Source organism: Bufo bufo, chromosome 3, assembly GCF_905171765.1.
Source record: "Bufo bufo chromosome 3, aBufBuf1.1, whole genome shotgun sequence".
NCBI classification, from domain to species: Eukaryota; Metazoa; Chordata; class Amphibia; order Anura; family Bufonidae; genus Bufo; species Bufo bufo.
Window position 1 is genome coordinate 524,043,579 of NC_053391.1, and position 16,557 is coordinate 524,060,135.

Sequence of the window (16,557 nt, forward strand, 5' to 3'; positions counted from 1 at the left end):
ACAGTATATAGTAGAGCAGTATAGACCCCCACACTATACAGCACCTCACTGTATACAGCACCCCAAACTATACACGATACAGCCCCCCACACTATACAGTACAGCACTCTACACTATACCGCACCCACAGTATACAGCCCCCCACACTATACAGTACAGCAGTATAGCACTCCCCCCACTATACAGCCCCCCCCCACACTATACAGGCCCCCCACACTATACAGGCCCCCCACACTATACAGCCCACCACACAGTATACAGGCCACCCCCCCCCCCCACACACAGTATACAGCCCACCACACAATATACAGCCCATTACACAATATATAGCCCACCACACAATATACAGCCCACCACACAGTATACAGGCCCCCACACAGTATACAGCCCCCCACACAGTACACAGCACCCCACTATACAGTAGTTTACAGTATATTAAAATAACAACCCCATGTCACCTTTTTCTGATGTAATCTTTACACAGAAAAGCTCCACAGTTAACTTCTGCAACACTCCTGATAGGACCTGTGATGACTTCATAGCCATGTGACCAGTAATTGCTAGGTTACTGGTCACATGGTAATGATGTCATTAAGGTCCTAGATCAAAACTCATTAAGGTCCTAGAATTAAGATCATTAACACAGTACGATCATGATGCCTGTGTAGCCGACAGCCTGACACCCGGGGCAGTAGCTAGCAGGGCTCAAGAGGCAGCTGCCTTGGGCCCCCCCAGGAGCAACTGGGCCCAGGGCAGCTGCCCCTTTTGCCCCTTGGTAAAGACGGCCCTGGCGGCAACGCTGCTAAATGACGGTTGGGAAGTTGGCTGGTGGGTTCACTGGGCAGGCGGGCCCCCAGGCAAGTGGGGCCCCCGGGCAACTGCCCAGCGTGCCCATTCGAAAAGACGGCCCTGTATACACTCACCTAAAGAATTATTAGGAACACCTGTTCTATTTCTCATTAATGCAATTATCTAGTCAACCAATCACATGGCAGTTGCGTCAATGCATTTAGGGGTGTGGTCCTGGTCAAGACAATCTCCTGAACTCCAAACTGAATGTCAGAATGGGAAAGAAAGGTGATTTAAGAAATTTTGAGCGTGGCATGGTTGTTGGTGCCAGACAGACCGGTCTGAGTATTTCACAATCTGCTCAGTTACTGGGATTTTCACGCACAACCATTTCTAGGGTTTACAAAGAATGGTGTGAAAAGGGAAAAACATCCAGTATGCGGCAGTCCTGTGGGCAAAAATGCCTTGTGGATGCTAGAGGTCAGAGGAGAATGGGCCGACTGATTCAAGCTGATAGAAGAGCAACATTGACTGAAATAACCACTCGTTACAACCGAGGTATGCAGCAAAGCATTTGTGAAGCCACAACACGCACAACCTTGAGGCGGATGGGCTACAACAGCAGAAGACCCCACCGGGTACCACTCATCTCCACTACAAATAGGAAAAAGAGGCTACAATTTGCACGAGCTCACCAAAATTGGACTGTTGAAGACTGGAAAATGTTGCCTGGTCTGATGAGTCTCGATTTCTGTTGAGACATTCAAATGGTAGAGTCCGAATTTGGCGTAAACAGAATGAGAACATGTATCCATCCTCTGATGGCTACTTCCAGCAGGATAATGCACCATGTCACAAAGCTCGAATAATTTCAAATTGGTTTCTTGAACATGACAATGAGTTCACTGTACTAAAATGGCCCCCACAGTCACCAGATCTCAACCCAATAGAGCATCTTCGGGATGTGGTGGAACGGGAGCTTCGTGCCCTGGATGTACATCACTCAAATTTCCATCAACTGCAAGATGCTATCCTATCAATATGGGCCAACATTTCTAAAGAATGCTATCAGCACCTTGTTGAATCAATGCCACGTATTAAGGCAGTTCTGAAGGCAAAATGGGGTCCAACACCGTATTAGTATGGTGTTCCTAATAATTCTTTAGGTGAGTGTATATATATATATATATATGTAAAAAAGAATGGATTTGTGTGCTGCTCATCTATTTTTCATTTCATATATATATTTATATATATATTAGACATTAAGCCCGTTACAATAACAGGCGCTAGAACAGTAGTGCATAAACATTAGTAGGAACAGTCTGTATTTATTGTTTTATTTTTGTTTTCGTAAAAAATATTTTGTCAAGAAGTCAAAATTAAAATAATAATAAAAATAAAATGGAAAAGTATATATCACAATACAGTAAGTTTATTTACTAATTATTAGTGCCTAAGTGTAAAACTTTGTAACAATCTGCAATATACAATATCTAAAGTAGATATTCAGAAAAAGAGTTGTTTTTTTATGTCTTGAAATTTTTATATAAAATTACCTTATAGACAACATTTCTTGTAAATATTCTGTCCGAGTTTGCCTTGTCCAGGACCATCTACAACCTTTACAATGACATCTGAAAAAGTTCTAACTCTTGATAATGCAACATATAACTGACTGTGGCTGAAAACTGGTTCTGGCAAGTAAATGGCAACTTTATCTAAGGTTTGCCCCTGAGCTTTATTAATTGTCATGGCAAAGGCCAATGTAACTGGAAATTGTCGCCTTCTTAAGGTAAATGGTAAATAAGTAGAGGATGGAGCTAAATCAATATGGGGAATAAAGACCATGTCATCTTCAGCTGAACCTGTTATTACTTGAGCAATAATGAGGTTTATTTTCAAGTCTTTAACAAAGAGGCTGGTTTCATTGCACAATTCTCTTTTGGTGTTTGTATTCCTAAGGAACATAATTATTGCTCACTTTTTAAGGTTCAGCATATGCCTCAGCATTCCTGTTGGAGTTAGCTCATTAAGAAACTCAATAGGATAGTTCTGCATATCTTCCTCAGTTGAGTCATCAATTGAGTTTGAGCTGAGGAATGTCACAGTATCTCCTTCCAAAATGTTTAGCACTAGGGTTGAGCTAACCCGAACTGTAAAGTTTGGGTTCGTACCGAACTTTATGATTTTTTGACCCTGAACCCGAACATTTCAGTAAAAGTTTGGGTTTGAGTTTGGTGTTCAGCTATTTAATGGCTCTTTTTGAAAGGCTGCAGAGCAGCCAATCAACAAGCGTTTAACTCGTGTGCCCTTAGAAGTCATCACAGCTTTGCCTACTAATGGCATGGCTGTGATTGGCCAGGGAAGCATGTGACTCATCCTCTATATAAGCTGGAGTCATGTAGCGCCACACATCACTCAGCTCTTACTATTGCGGGGATAGGATGCTGCTGCTGTGAGGGAGAGAATAGGAAAGAATCTGATATCAGAACTTGTTGTTAATTCTGCAATCTACAGAGATTTTTTTTTTGCGGGTGCAATACAACATTTTTGTTCCCTGACCCCAGTGACATAGAAAAATAAGCTTTATCTATCAGTTAGGTGGGCGTCGGCGGCTGTTTTTTGCAACGGCAGTGCACCAGCACTGCATATGTGCCAGGGACAATAATTTTATATTTTAGTTCAGTTTGCAACATATACCCATTTTTTAAGTGCACCTGCACTGCATATGTGCCAGGGGAAGGGAAAATAATATAGGTAATCCATCTGTGAGTACAGGGACCCAGGGGGTGACATATTCACATTTCTTTCTGTAAAGTACCCCTGTGCTGCATATGTGAGTGTGATTAATTCAGTAAATCCATCTGTTAGATTCTGTGGGAACAAATTATTATTATTTTATTGCTAAAAAGTACATTTACGCCCTGCACTCAAATCTGATAGTGAAATATAATCAGTAAATCCATCTTTTTCACTGTGGGTAAAAAAATAATATTTTTTTTTCCATAAAGTACCTTTGCGGTCTGCACTGCAAATCTGATAGTGAAATAAAATCAGTAAATCCATCTGTTTCAATGTGTGTGAAAAAATCATATATTTTTTTTCCATAAAGTACCTTTGCGGTCTGCATTTCTGACAGTCCAATAAAACCGTTAAATACTACTGTTACATTGTTGGTTGAAAAAAATCACCCTTTTGTGCTAGATAGTACATTTGTGGCCTGCGCTGCATTTCTGACAGTCCAATAAAACCGTTAAATACTGCTGTTACATTGTTGGTTGAAAAAAATCACCCTTATTGTGCTAGATAGTACATTTGCGGCCTGCGCTGCATTTCTGACAGTCCACTAAAACCATTAAATACTGCTGTTATATTGTTTGAAAAAAAACAAAACCTTTTTGTGCTATATAGTATATTTGCAGCCTGCGCTGCATTTCTAACAGTCCACTAAAACCATTAAATACTGCTGTTATATAGTTTGAAAAAAAACAAAACTTTTTGGCCATAAAGTACCTTTGCAGCCTGCACTGCAAATCTGATAGTGAGATAAAATCAGTGAATACAACTTGGACATTGTGGGTGAAAAAAACACTTTTTTGGGCCATAAAGTACCTTTGCGGTCTACGCTGCATATCTGACAGCCCAGCAAATAAATACAGTAAATCCATCTGTAGGATTGTGGGTTGACATTTCCACGGTTATCAGGCCAGTCATTCACAAGTGGCTCGGAGCGTGGGTTCCTGCACCAACATAAGCCAGGTACACAATTGTCCAGCCAGGGCACATGTGCATACATCCTTTTTACACCCTGGACACAGAAAGATAATTTATCTGTCTGTTCATTCTGTGGCTGACCTACAGCAATTTTTTGGTTGGCGCAATGCAACATTAATCTGTCTGTTAGATAGGTGGGCGACAAACCAATTTTTGTGTGAAGTAGACCTGCAAGTGCAAAAGAATGTAACCAACAAAATAAAGTGGCACATTCCATACACATAAAGACAAAAAACTCACAGAAAAAAGTAGCCAAAACGGGTGAAAATGCTCCAAACCCAGACACTGTAGTGTGTCTATAACCGGGGGAGCAATTCCTCTGCATGCGGTCCGCAGACAATGGCAATCCCCAGCAAAAAATGCGTACAATGGAGGATGCCGGGGCGGACCGCATGCTTCACAAGAACATCTTACACAAAATGATACATTGTGCAGATGAAAAAATATACAGTCAGGTCCATAAATATTGGGACATCGACACAATTCAACATTTTTTGGCTCTATACACCACCACAATGGATTTGAAATAAAATGAACAAGATGTGCTTTAACTGCAGACTGTCAGCTTTAATTTGAGGATATTTACATCCAAATCAGGTGAACGGTGTAGGAATTACAACAGTTTGCATATGTGCCTCCCACTTGTTACGGGACCAAAAGTAATGGGACAATTGGCTTCTCAGCTGTTCCATGGCCAGGTGTGTGTTATTCCCTCATTATCCCAATTACAATGAGCAGATAAAAGGTCCACAGTTCATTTCAAGTGTGCTATTTGTATTTGGAATATGTTGCTGTCAACTCTCAAGATGAGATCCAAAGAGCTGTCACTATCAGTGAAGCAAGCCATCATTAGGCTGAAAAAACAAAACAAACCCATCAGAGAGATAGCAAAAACATTAGGCATGGCCAAAACAACTGTTTGGAACATTCTTAAAAAGAAGGAACGCACCGGTGAGCTCAGCAACACCAAAAGACCCGGAAGACCACAGAAAACAACTGTGGTGGATGACCGAAGAATTCTTTCCCTGGTGAAGAAAACACCCTTCACAACAGTTGGCCAGATCAAGAACACTCTCCAGGAGGTAGGTGTATATGTGACAAACCCACATGCAGTTGTGCATATACAGGGAGTGCAGAATTATTAGGCAAATGAGTATTTTGACCACATCATCCTCTTTATGCATGTTGTCTTACTCCAAGCTGTATAGGCTCGAAAGCCTACTGCCAATTAAGCATATTAGGTGATGTGCATCTCTGTAATGAGAAGGGTGTGGTCTAATGACATCAACACCCTATATCAGGTGTGCATAATTATTAGGCAACTTCCTTTCCTTTGGCAAAATGGGTCAAAAGAAGGACTTGACAGGCTCAGAAAAGTCAAAAATAGTGAGATATCTTGCAGAGGGATGCAGCACTCTTAAAATTGCAAAGCTTCTAAAGCGTGATCATCGAACAATCAAGCGTTTCATTCAAAATAGTCAACAGGGTCGCAAGAAGCGTGTGGAAAAACCAAGGCGCAAAATAACTGCCCATGAACTGAGAAAAGTCAAGCGTGCAGCTGCCAAGATGCCACTTGCCACCAGTTTGGCCATATTTCAGAGCTGCAACATCACTGGAGTGCCCAAAAGCACAAGGTGTGCAATACTCAGAGACATGGCCAAGGTAAGAAAGGCTGAAAGACGACCAACACTGAACAAGACACACAAGCTGAAACGTCAAGACTGGGCCAAGAAATATCTCAAGACTGATTTTTCTAAGGTTTTATGGACTGATGAAATGAGAGTGAGTCTTGATGGGCCAGATGGATGGGCCCGTGGCTGGATTGGTAAAGGGCAGAGAGCTCCAGTCCGACTCAGACGCCAGCAAGGTGGAGGTGGAGTACTGGTTTGGGCTGGTATCATCAAAGATGAGCTTGTGGGGCCTTTTCGGGTTGAGGATGGAGTCAAGCTCAACTCCCAGTCCTACTGCCAGTTTCTGGAAGACACCTTCTTCAAGCAGTGGTACAGGAAGAAGTCTGCATCCTTCAAGAAAAACATGATTTTCATGCAGGACAATGCTCCATCACACGCGTCCAAGTACTCCACAGCGTGGCTGGCAAGAAAGGGTATAAAAGAGGAAAATCTAATGACATGGCCTCCTTGTTTACCTGATCTGAACCCCATTGAGAACCTGTGGTCCATCATCAAATGTGAGATTTACAAGGAGGGAAAACAGTACACCTCTCTGAACAGTGTCTGGGAGGCTGTGGTTGCTGCTGTTGCTGTTGATGGTGAACAGATCAAAACACTGACGGAATCCATGGATGGAGGGCTTTTGAGTGTCCTTGCAAAGAAAGGTGGCTATATTGGTCACTGATTTGTTTTTGTTTTGTTTTTGAATGTCAGAAATGTATATTTGTGAATGTTGAGATGTTAGATTGGTTTCACTGGTAAAAATAAATAATTGAAATGGGTATATATTTGTTTTTTGTTAAGTTGCCTAATAATTATGCACAGTAATAGTCACCTGCACACACAGATATCCCCCTAAAATAGCTAAAACTAAAAACAAACTAAAAACTACTTCCAAAAATATTCAGCTTTGATATTAATTAGTTTTTTGGGTTCATTGAGAACATGGTTGTTGTTCAATAATAAAATTAATCCTCAAAAATACAACTTGCCTAATAATTCTGCACTCCCTGTATATAGGGGAGCAAATCCTGCACTTGTGGCCCGTTGCTAATGGCAATCCCTAGCAAAATGCATACGGTGGAGGATGCCCGCGGCGAACCACAAGTACTACAATAGACGTCCTACACAAGGTAACAAGTGCGGATGTCATAATTAATATAACAACAATATAACAAAACAATAACAAAGACAGGTGCACTCTGCAGTCTCACTAAACCCTCAAACTGATTTTAAAATTGAGAGATTAGTCAACATGTCCTACGGTGTAGAACATGTCTAAGCCCGGGCGCCACGCCAAGGTTTCTCAAGTAGCCCGGGACCTAACACTCTCCTACCTGAGCCGTATGGGCAATACCAGGAGCCAGTGGGCAAATTACAGGAGCATAAGGCCGACTCACAAACAGCTCACCAGTTACCTCCAGCATGTAGCCATGCTTGCAATGGGAGGAGGGAGGAGTCTGCGAGTCCCACTCAAGACTGACTGATATGTTCCAGGCCTCACAGGTGCACCTAAATGTGGCCTGTAGATGGAAAACAGGCACATTTAAATTAGAGTTTATACACCTCCAGGAATCTATATATACAAACTAAGAAGACAGGTTGGCATTAGCAGGAGGTGCTCAGTCAGTCTTGAGTGGGACTTGCAGACTCCTCCCTCCTCCCATTGCAAGCATGGCTACATGCTGGAGGTAACTGGTGAGCTGTTTGTGAGTCGGCCTTATGCTCCTGTAGTTCTGGAACAACATCCTATGGACAGATGAGACCAAGATCATCTTGTACCAGAGTGATGGGAATAGAAGAGTATGGAGAAGGAAAGGAACTGCTCATGATCCTAAGCATACTACCTCATCAGTGAAGCATGGTGGTGGTAGTGTCATGGCGTGGGCATGTAAGGCTGCCAATGGAACTGGTTCTCTTGTATTTATTGATGATGTGACTGCTGACAAAAGCAGCAGGATGAATTCTGAAGTGTTTTAGGCAATATTATCTGCTCATTTTCAGCCAAAGGCTTCAGAATTCATTGGATGGCGCTTCACAGTGCAGATGGACAATCACCCGAAGCATACTGCAAAAGCAACCAAAGAGTTTTTTTAAGGGAAAGAAGTGGAATGTTATGCAATGGCCAAGTCAATCCGATTGAGCATGCATTTCACTTGCTGAAGACAAAACTGAAGGGAAAATTCCCCAAGAACAAGCAGGAACTGAAGACAGTTGGAGTAGAGGCCTGGCAGAGCATTACCAGGGATGAAACCCAGTGTCTGGTGATGTCTATGCATTCCAAACTTCAGGCTGTAATTGACTGCAAAGGATTTGCAACCAAGTATTAAAAAGTGAAAGTTTGATTTATGATTATTATTATTATTATGTCTCATTACTTTTGGTCCCTTAACAAGTTGGAGGCACATATGCAAACTGTTGTAATTCCTACACAGTTCACCTGATTTGGATGTAAATACCCTCAAATTACAGCTGACAGTCTGCAGTTAAAGCACATCTTGTTCGTTTCATTTCAAATCCATTGTGGTGGTGTATAGAGCCAAACATGTTAGAATTGTGTTGATGTCCCAATATTTATGGACCTGACTGTACATACACAAATCACTGCAAAAAATGCACCAAAATGATACTAGCACTGTTCAGACCCTGTTCACACACCACTAAAAATTAAGTGGTAGGACCCCATGCGTGCTGAGACACCGTGAAGTTGTGCATGAGGGGCTCCGATATGTTCCTGACTGGAAGATATTGGCAAAGTTCTCAGCTTTTAACATCGGCCTGAGGAATTAGCTAGTATTGTCAGTTGCGTATCATTTTGGTGCATTGTTTGCTGTGCTTTGTGTATGTATATTTTTTCATCTGTACAATGTATCATTTTGTGTAAGATGTTCTTGTGGTGCATGTGGTCCGCCCCGGCATCCTCCATTGTATGCATTTTTTGCTGGGGATTGCCATTGTCTGCAGACCGCATGCGGAGGAATTGCTCCCCCGGTTATAGACATGCTACAGTGTCTGGGTTTGGAGCATTTTCACCTGTTTAGGCCACAGCCAATGTGGATAAGATCACACTCATTAAAATGAACCAGACAGGGATCCCACAGGACTTTTCCGTACCTTGTGCAGAATAGACATGTATACCGGCCTCACCAACCAATGTTGTACTCCAGCACACTTTCTCTTTGTTTTATTTTTTATATTTCCCAATGTTTTAGGGTCTACCCAAATAAAAAATAAAAAAATATATAATAAAATAAAAAACAAATCCTCCTCCACAGCCGCTTCCACCTACACCTCCACATCCACCGCCTCCTCAACCTCCTACTCCATATGGACCTCCTCCTCCTATATCAAGATTATAGCTTTTTATTTTTACGTATTTTATGTTATTTGAAGTCATTTCCTTATCCACATTTGTTTGTAGAGCACTTGCCATGCTCTTAACCACATGTTGCTGCCTTTTACAGCCCTCTAGCCCTTCCCACAACTTTTTTAGAGCCATTTTAGTGCTCCAAAGTTCGGGTCCCCATTGACTTCAATAGGGTTTGTGTTCGGGGTCAAGTTCGGGTCCCAAACTCAAACTTTTTTGTGACGTTCGGCTGAACCCAGCAAACCCAAACATCCAGGTGTCCGCTCAACTCTATTTAGCACCTCTTCATTTATGCTATCAACATTAGAGTTCTTTGGGCAAATAATATATCAGCAACTGGAATTCTTTCTCCAAATAAGTCGTTGACAATATTTCCTGTGCATAAAATTTTGAACGGATTTCAATTATGTCTTCGGGCAAAACGTCAATGTGCTGTGTATCACCATTGCTAGCATGCATTAACCAATTGCTGAATTCAGTGTCAACTGAATGGATATTGTTAGTAAGGTTAAGTATTGGGAAGTTTTGCCATAGTTTATTGTACTTTATACATTCTTCTTTTGTCCGGTCACCATGAGGAACCACTGGAAGTGTTTGCCAAAAATCTCCACCAAGTAATAAAACTTTTCCTCCAAAGGGTTTGTAGTTATCCATTATTTCTTTTAGCAGTTTGTCGACCACTGTAAGAGCAATAGACGGGGTCATTGTACACTCATCCCAAATGAGTACTGTAGATGATCTCAAATTTTTGGCATCAGCAGAATTGAGATGCATATTTGATATTAAGTTTTCAACTATCGGAACAGGTAATTTGAACTGAGAGTGGTATGTTCTTCCACCCTCAAGAAGATTGGCTGCTATACCTGTTGAGGTTACAGGGAGTGCAATGTTAGGTTTTACCACTACCTCCTGGACCATCCAAAAAAAAAAAACAACGGTTGCAAAGGTTGTCATTTTTGCTTGCAGACAATATTTTTTCTAAAGCAGTTTTTTGTTCTCTGTTTAATGTTTTCTCCATTTCTTCACCTGTGCATTTTTGTATTTCCTTGTCATACATATTCCAAAGTAGATCAGTATTTGGCATTGTAGAAGACAATCCAAAATCTTCGCAGGTTTTACCATGTAGTACCAGAATGTTGGCTATTTCTGTAATTGAGATCTTACAACATATTGTACAATCATCATTGTGTTGTTTATGTTTATGAACTAAATCTTCAATGAGATACTGTATTGCTCATATTTTAGAAAAAGTGCATTCATATTTTGTAATAATGCAAAAACACATATATATGCAAATAATTCCCTAAGTCGTTTAGCCATTGTGAGGTGGACAGCATCGTCCAGAGTGTTTTCCCACACGTCATCATCATTAAGTCCTTTTGCTTTTACAGCCTCTTGAAAAGTGGGATAGACATTTCCGTGTACCGTCCTCATATCTTCAAAGAATACTGCACCTGCCACATGCAGCAAGAGTTGATGCAGACAGTAACGCTCTGTATCTGTTATATGTTAAATTGACAGGCCAGCGCCGGAACAGAATGGCCGTATGTGTCTGAGCTCCGATTCACAGGCTCATCTCTACCTCAGCTCACGCTAGCTTGTCTGGTAAAAAATGGTAAAAATCGGGAATACTAAACCCGGGGATTCCTCCCATCAACATAAATCATTCCCAGGAAGCGGTGAGATAGACAAATTTGTTAAAAAAGCAGCGGCCGCTGGCATGGCTAAAGAATTAAAGATGGCGCCCGCAGCTCACAGTGACGCTGGGGAAGACGGGCCAGACGCATGGGAGAGAGAAAGCGAGGCGGAGGATACAGGATGCAAACAAAGTCTCCCAATATCCAGAAAATTTCGGAAGACAGCTCTAGCCAGAGCCATGGAGCCGGTCCTTAAAGAGCTCTCCTCCCTCCGCCAAGACATTAGACATATTGGGACCAGAGTGGAGGCCCTGAAGACAAACACAGTCTGCCATCATGGACTTTCAATTTGCTACCTCCACCAGCCTTCAAAAGTGCCAAACTTACCTTAATGCGGTCCACACAGCGCTGGAAGACCAGGAGAACCGTGGAAGGAGAAACAACCTAAGGTTCCGTGGAGTCCCAGAGACGGTCCCAGCCTCTGAAATACCTGAGGTAATAAACAATATATGTGAAGATCTTCTAGGCCCGGGATGCCCCTTGCCTGTTATTATAGAAAAGGCTCACCGCGTTCTCCGCCCCCTGCCCTAAACCCTCAGAGCCCACCAGGGACATTATTTGTTGCTTTCTCAATTTTCAAGAAAAAGAGGCAGTTCTATCTAAAGCGTGGGACGCAGCTCAAGTGCATTTCGCAAATTACAAGATAAATATATACCAAGATTTAGCACCAGTGACCCTAAAAAAGTGCAGAGCAGTCAAATCTTTAACTGACTGGCTCAGATCTCACAATGTGCCATATCGCTGGACATTTCCATTAGGCCTGTCCTTTTTACACAATGGTCGCCGCATCACTATCAGGTCACACACAGACCTGGATCAAGCATACGACCACTTGGAGATCCCATCCTTGGAAATTGAAAACTGGGACCTCATCCAAGATTTGGACTCACTCCCGGAGGTCCCGAAGATCACCCCATTTGAAATCCACCAGACCCCCAAATCCCAGCACCAGAAGAAGAAAAACACACCTCCAGCTCCAAAAAGACTTGCCACAGACACCTTCTGAAGCTATCATCTCAAGACCACCCTTAAACCAGATGACATCTCATCATAAGAACTCTAAAAGAAAGAAATAACACACTTGAAGAGACACTTCAAAATGTTCCTGTATCCGGGACTTTTACCTCCCTACTTTATTGTTGCAGTGTTCAGATAAGAAATCACCAGTATCCCTACTCCTCATAACATCCCTCAACCTCTCCCTTTCGCCCCAGCCCCTCACCCTAGACCCCTCCCCATCACCTTCCCTTCTCATCCCATATCTCCCCTCCTATCTATATCTGTTCTCTGAACCCTTTTTAGGAGGACTCCCCCCCATCCAATTTAGACCCTGGTTATCTCTTATGGCTTGGAGCAATTGTTATTCCACTAATGATGATTGTTATCCATTTTTCCCAAGGAGCCAGGGTACTGGGGCTGTGAACTAGACCTATTTATGCCTGCCCGCGGCCCCAGCCCACTCACCACTTAAAAACAAAGGTAGGAGATGGGCCTACCAATGGTTTTAGGCCAACCTCCCCCCCTAATGATCCCTTCAGTATTCTACATCTCAGGTCACCCCCAAGCTATGTTTACGTTTTTGTTTATCTGTTTTGTTGTCTCTGTTATCCTAGGACATAAGCACACCATCTGGAGCGGTGCGGGTGCTTCTGAAGAAGGTCTGAGGTTCTGCTTCAACACCTTCAAGAGGATGAGTACTCCCCTCTCACTTTTACAACACAACGCACCATACACAACTTTCTTAGCTTTTCTAGCCTCTCTTGTTGAACCCAATGGCTGACGTGAAAAAAGCCTCCTATAATGTCAGAGGCTTTAATTCCCCTTCTAAAAGAAGTCAAATATTCGGGGTTCTGAAGAGAGATAAAGCTAATGTAATATTCCTGCAGGAAACTCGTCTAAAAACAAATCATTTCCCAAACCTTAACTATTCCTACTACTCCCAATGGTATCATTGTGGCTCCCCCTTATCCAACTCCAAAGGAGTCAGTATTGGATTTCAGAAAGGTTTTCCCTTTCAACTGATAGTTCAAACCAATGACCCGGATGGGAGATACATAATGATAAAAGGGCAAATTGGGCACCATATGTATACTCTTATTAACATATATGCACCAAACTGCAAATTCAGTGGCTTAAAGAAGTTATAGATGAGGCGGACTCTTTCAGGGAAGGAATCACAATTTTTGGAGGAGACCTTAACTGGTCATTAGCCCTTTATTGGACTCCTCGTCACATAAATCCTCCCACTCTCAGAGAGCATTAAGCTCACTCATCTCCAAATTCTGGAATGCCCATCTGTTTGATGCATGGAGGACCTTGCACCCGGACACTATAGATTATTCTTTCTTTTCTCCAGTACATGGCTCATATCAACAACTGAATTACTTATTCATGTCAAAGGAACACCTCCGACTGTGTTCGGGAGCAGATGTCGGGACAATCCTACTCTCGGATCACTCCCCAATTTATATATCCTTATCCAATCCTAAGCATTAACAGACTTCTAGGATCTGGCACTTGAATTAACAACTTTTGGGTTTGCCTGACACTAAATCCCGCCTACAACAGTTATTGTCTGACTATTTTACTTTAAACGATACTCCTGAAATTCCACCCCAAACCCTGTGGGACGCCCATAAAGCCTTCATAAGAGGCCATCTGATTAGCATAGGATCTCACATCAAAAAGTAAAGAGCCAAACAAATTGAAGACCTACATAATAATATCAGACTTCTTGAAAAAATACACAAACAATCCATATTACAGGGCCATCTGACCAAATTATCCTCATACAGGACCCCCTCTCAAAAACCTTCTTAACACAACATCAGCAAAGTATTTTCTTTGCTCCCAACACAAAATCTTTGAACATGGCAATAAAGCTTCTAAATTTGTGATGCAAAGGATAAAAAAGAGAAGATTAAACGAGTATGTCCACAAACTTAAAGGCCCCATAGGCTCCCAAACATGTGATCCTCAGCAAATAGCCAAACACTTCAGAAGCTTTTATGAATCCCTGTATAATATAGATACTACAAATCCAAACCCAATCATAGACCAGTCCAAAACCCCCCTCAAAGAATATTTAGACAAACTTAACCTCCCCACCTTATCTGATACTGATAGACAAAGTCTAGCGCTCCCGTTTACTTCCGTGGAACTCTCGGAAGCCATCCAACAATCCCCCAAAGGGAAAAGCCCAGGCCCAGATGGCCTCCCAACCCCCTACTACTCCACATTTCTAGATATCTTAACTCCCCATTTACTCAAAGTATTCAATTCCACATTTGACGGTACTTTCTTATCTAGTGAAATGACCAAAGCCCAAATAGCACTCACCCCAAAGGAAGGTAAGAATCACACTCTATGCCAAAACTGCAGACCCATTTTACTCCTTTATGTGGACCTTAAACTCTTGGCCAAGTTATTAGCCAATAGACTAGCAAAACTCCTACCCTCTCTGATACACAGATACCAAATAGAATTTGTAAAGGGGAGAGAGGGAAAAGACAATACAGCTAGAGTCTTAAACATCCTATATTTTGCGAAGCGCAAACACATCCCCCTTGTCCTTCTCAGCATAGACGCTGAGAAGGCCTTTGATATAGTGAAATGGTCCTTCATGAAACAGGTATTAATAACTGAAAACTTCCCAGCCGCATTTCTCCTAGTGGTAGATGCAATGTACTTCAATGCATCAGCATCCATTTTGGTCAACAACCAAATCTCCGGCCCCTTCCAGATAAAAAACGGCACTCGACAGGCATGCCCCTTATCCCCTCTTTTATTTGCATTAAGCCTAAAACTACTTCTACAGTCAGTTAGAACTGATAAAGAGATTAAAGGCATAACACTAGGACACCAGGACCACCAAACAGCCGCATTTGCGGATGACTTGCTTATTATGAATAGCAATGGAGACATTGCTCTCCCTAAGATTTACCAACATCTAGAGACTTATAGCTCCTTTTTCAACTTTAGAGTTAACCTCAATAAGTCCCTGCTTATTAGTCTAGGCATTTCTGCCCCTCATTGGAAAAAACTGGAACAGTACTCCCCTTTCAACTGGTCCTCACCCTACTTAACATACCTAGGAGTGAAAATTAGCCCTGACCCGAACTAGCTCTTCTCCTTAAACTACACCCCCCTTCTGAAAAATATCACAGAGACATTAAACAACCTGGACCTCCCAATTCTCTCGTGGTTTGGAAGGAAAAACATCCTAACGTCCTTGGTATTACCAAAACTAACTTACAAACGAACTTACCTATTCCGATCCCTAAAATGTACTACAATTCCCTAAGATCTATCTTCAGAGCTTTCATCTGGAACAAAAAGAAAGCCCGTCTCTCATACGACACTCTGAGCCGTCCCAAAAATCTAGGTGGGTTAGCCCTGCCAGACCCCGAACGCTACATCAGAGCAATCCTCCTTGCTAGAGTGGTTGATTAGCTGAGAGCCCCCCCAAGCAGATCCTGGGTCTCCATGGAACAATCAATGCTAGGTTCTTCTTTCAGAGCTTTACTCCTGGGCTCCAAAACTTCCCAACTGGCCCTCACTCATTCCACCCCTCTTATTAAAGCTACTCTCTCTGCTTGGGACTGGTTTCAAAAGATGCAATATTCAACCCCTCTTCCCTCCCCACATTTACAAATTAGAGACATCCTCCACTTGGCCCCAAAAGCATTGTACGACAGCCTCCACTTCAAAATAAGATACTCAACTATGGGGATACATAAACTTTTCCATGATTCCCAAGTTCCTAAACCTGAAGACTTGAAACAAAAGCTACTGATTCACCACCCCCATACCAATTTTCTGTACTTTTTGAGAGCCTATATCTCTGAAAATGTTAGCCTAAGAGACCTATATAGGCCCCAGGTATGGTTTGAGAGCCTAGTTAGTATTCCCCAAAACCCCCTGAAGCCGATATCACAATTATATAAAAGACTTAGAATCCCTCCAATTAGGACTAACCTAGCCGTTATCAGACATGGGGAAAAAGATTTGGACATTAATTTCTCCAACCCAGAAATAGAATATATCCTCTCCTCTCTCCACAAATCCTCCAGATGCGTAAGAATTTTTTTCTTTTGACATTTTTCTGACGCTCATTTTCCTTTTCTTCAATTGATCTATTTACTCGTCGTTATCTTTCTCTTAGAAATTTTTTTTTTTACACTCATTTTCCAGTTCTTGTATAGATCTATTTGCTCTTCTGCGTTTTTTCTTTTAGCGTTTTTGTGACGCTCTTTTT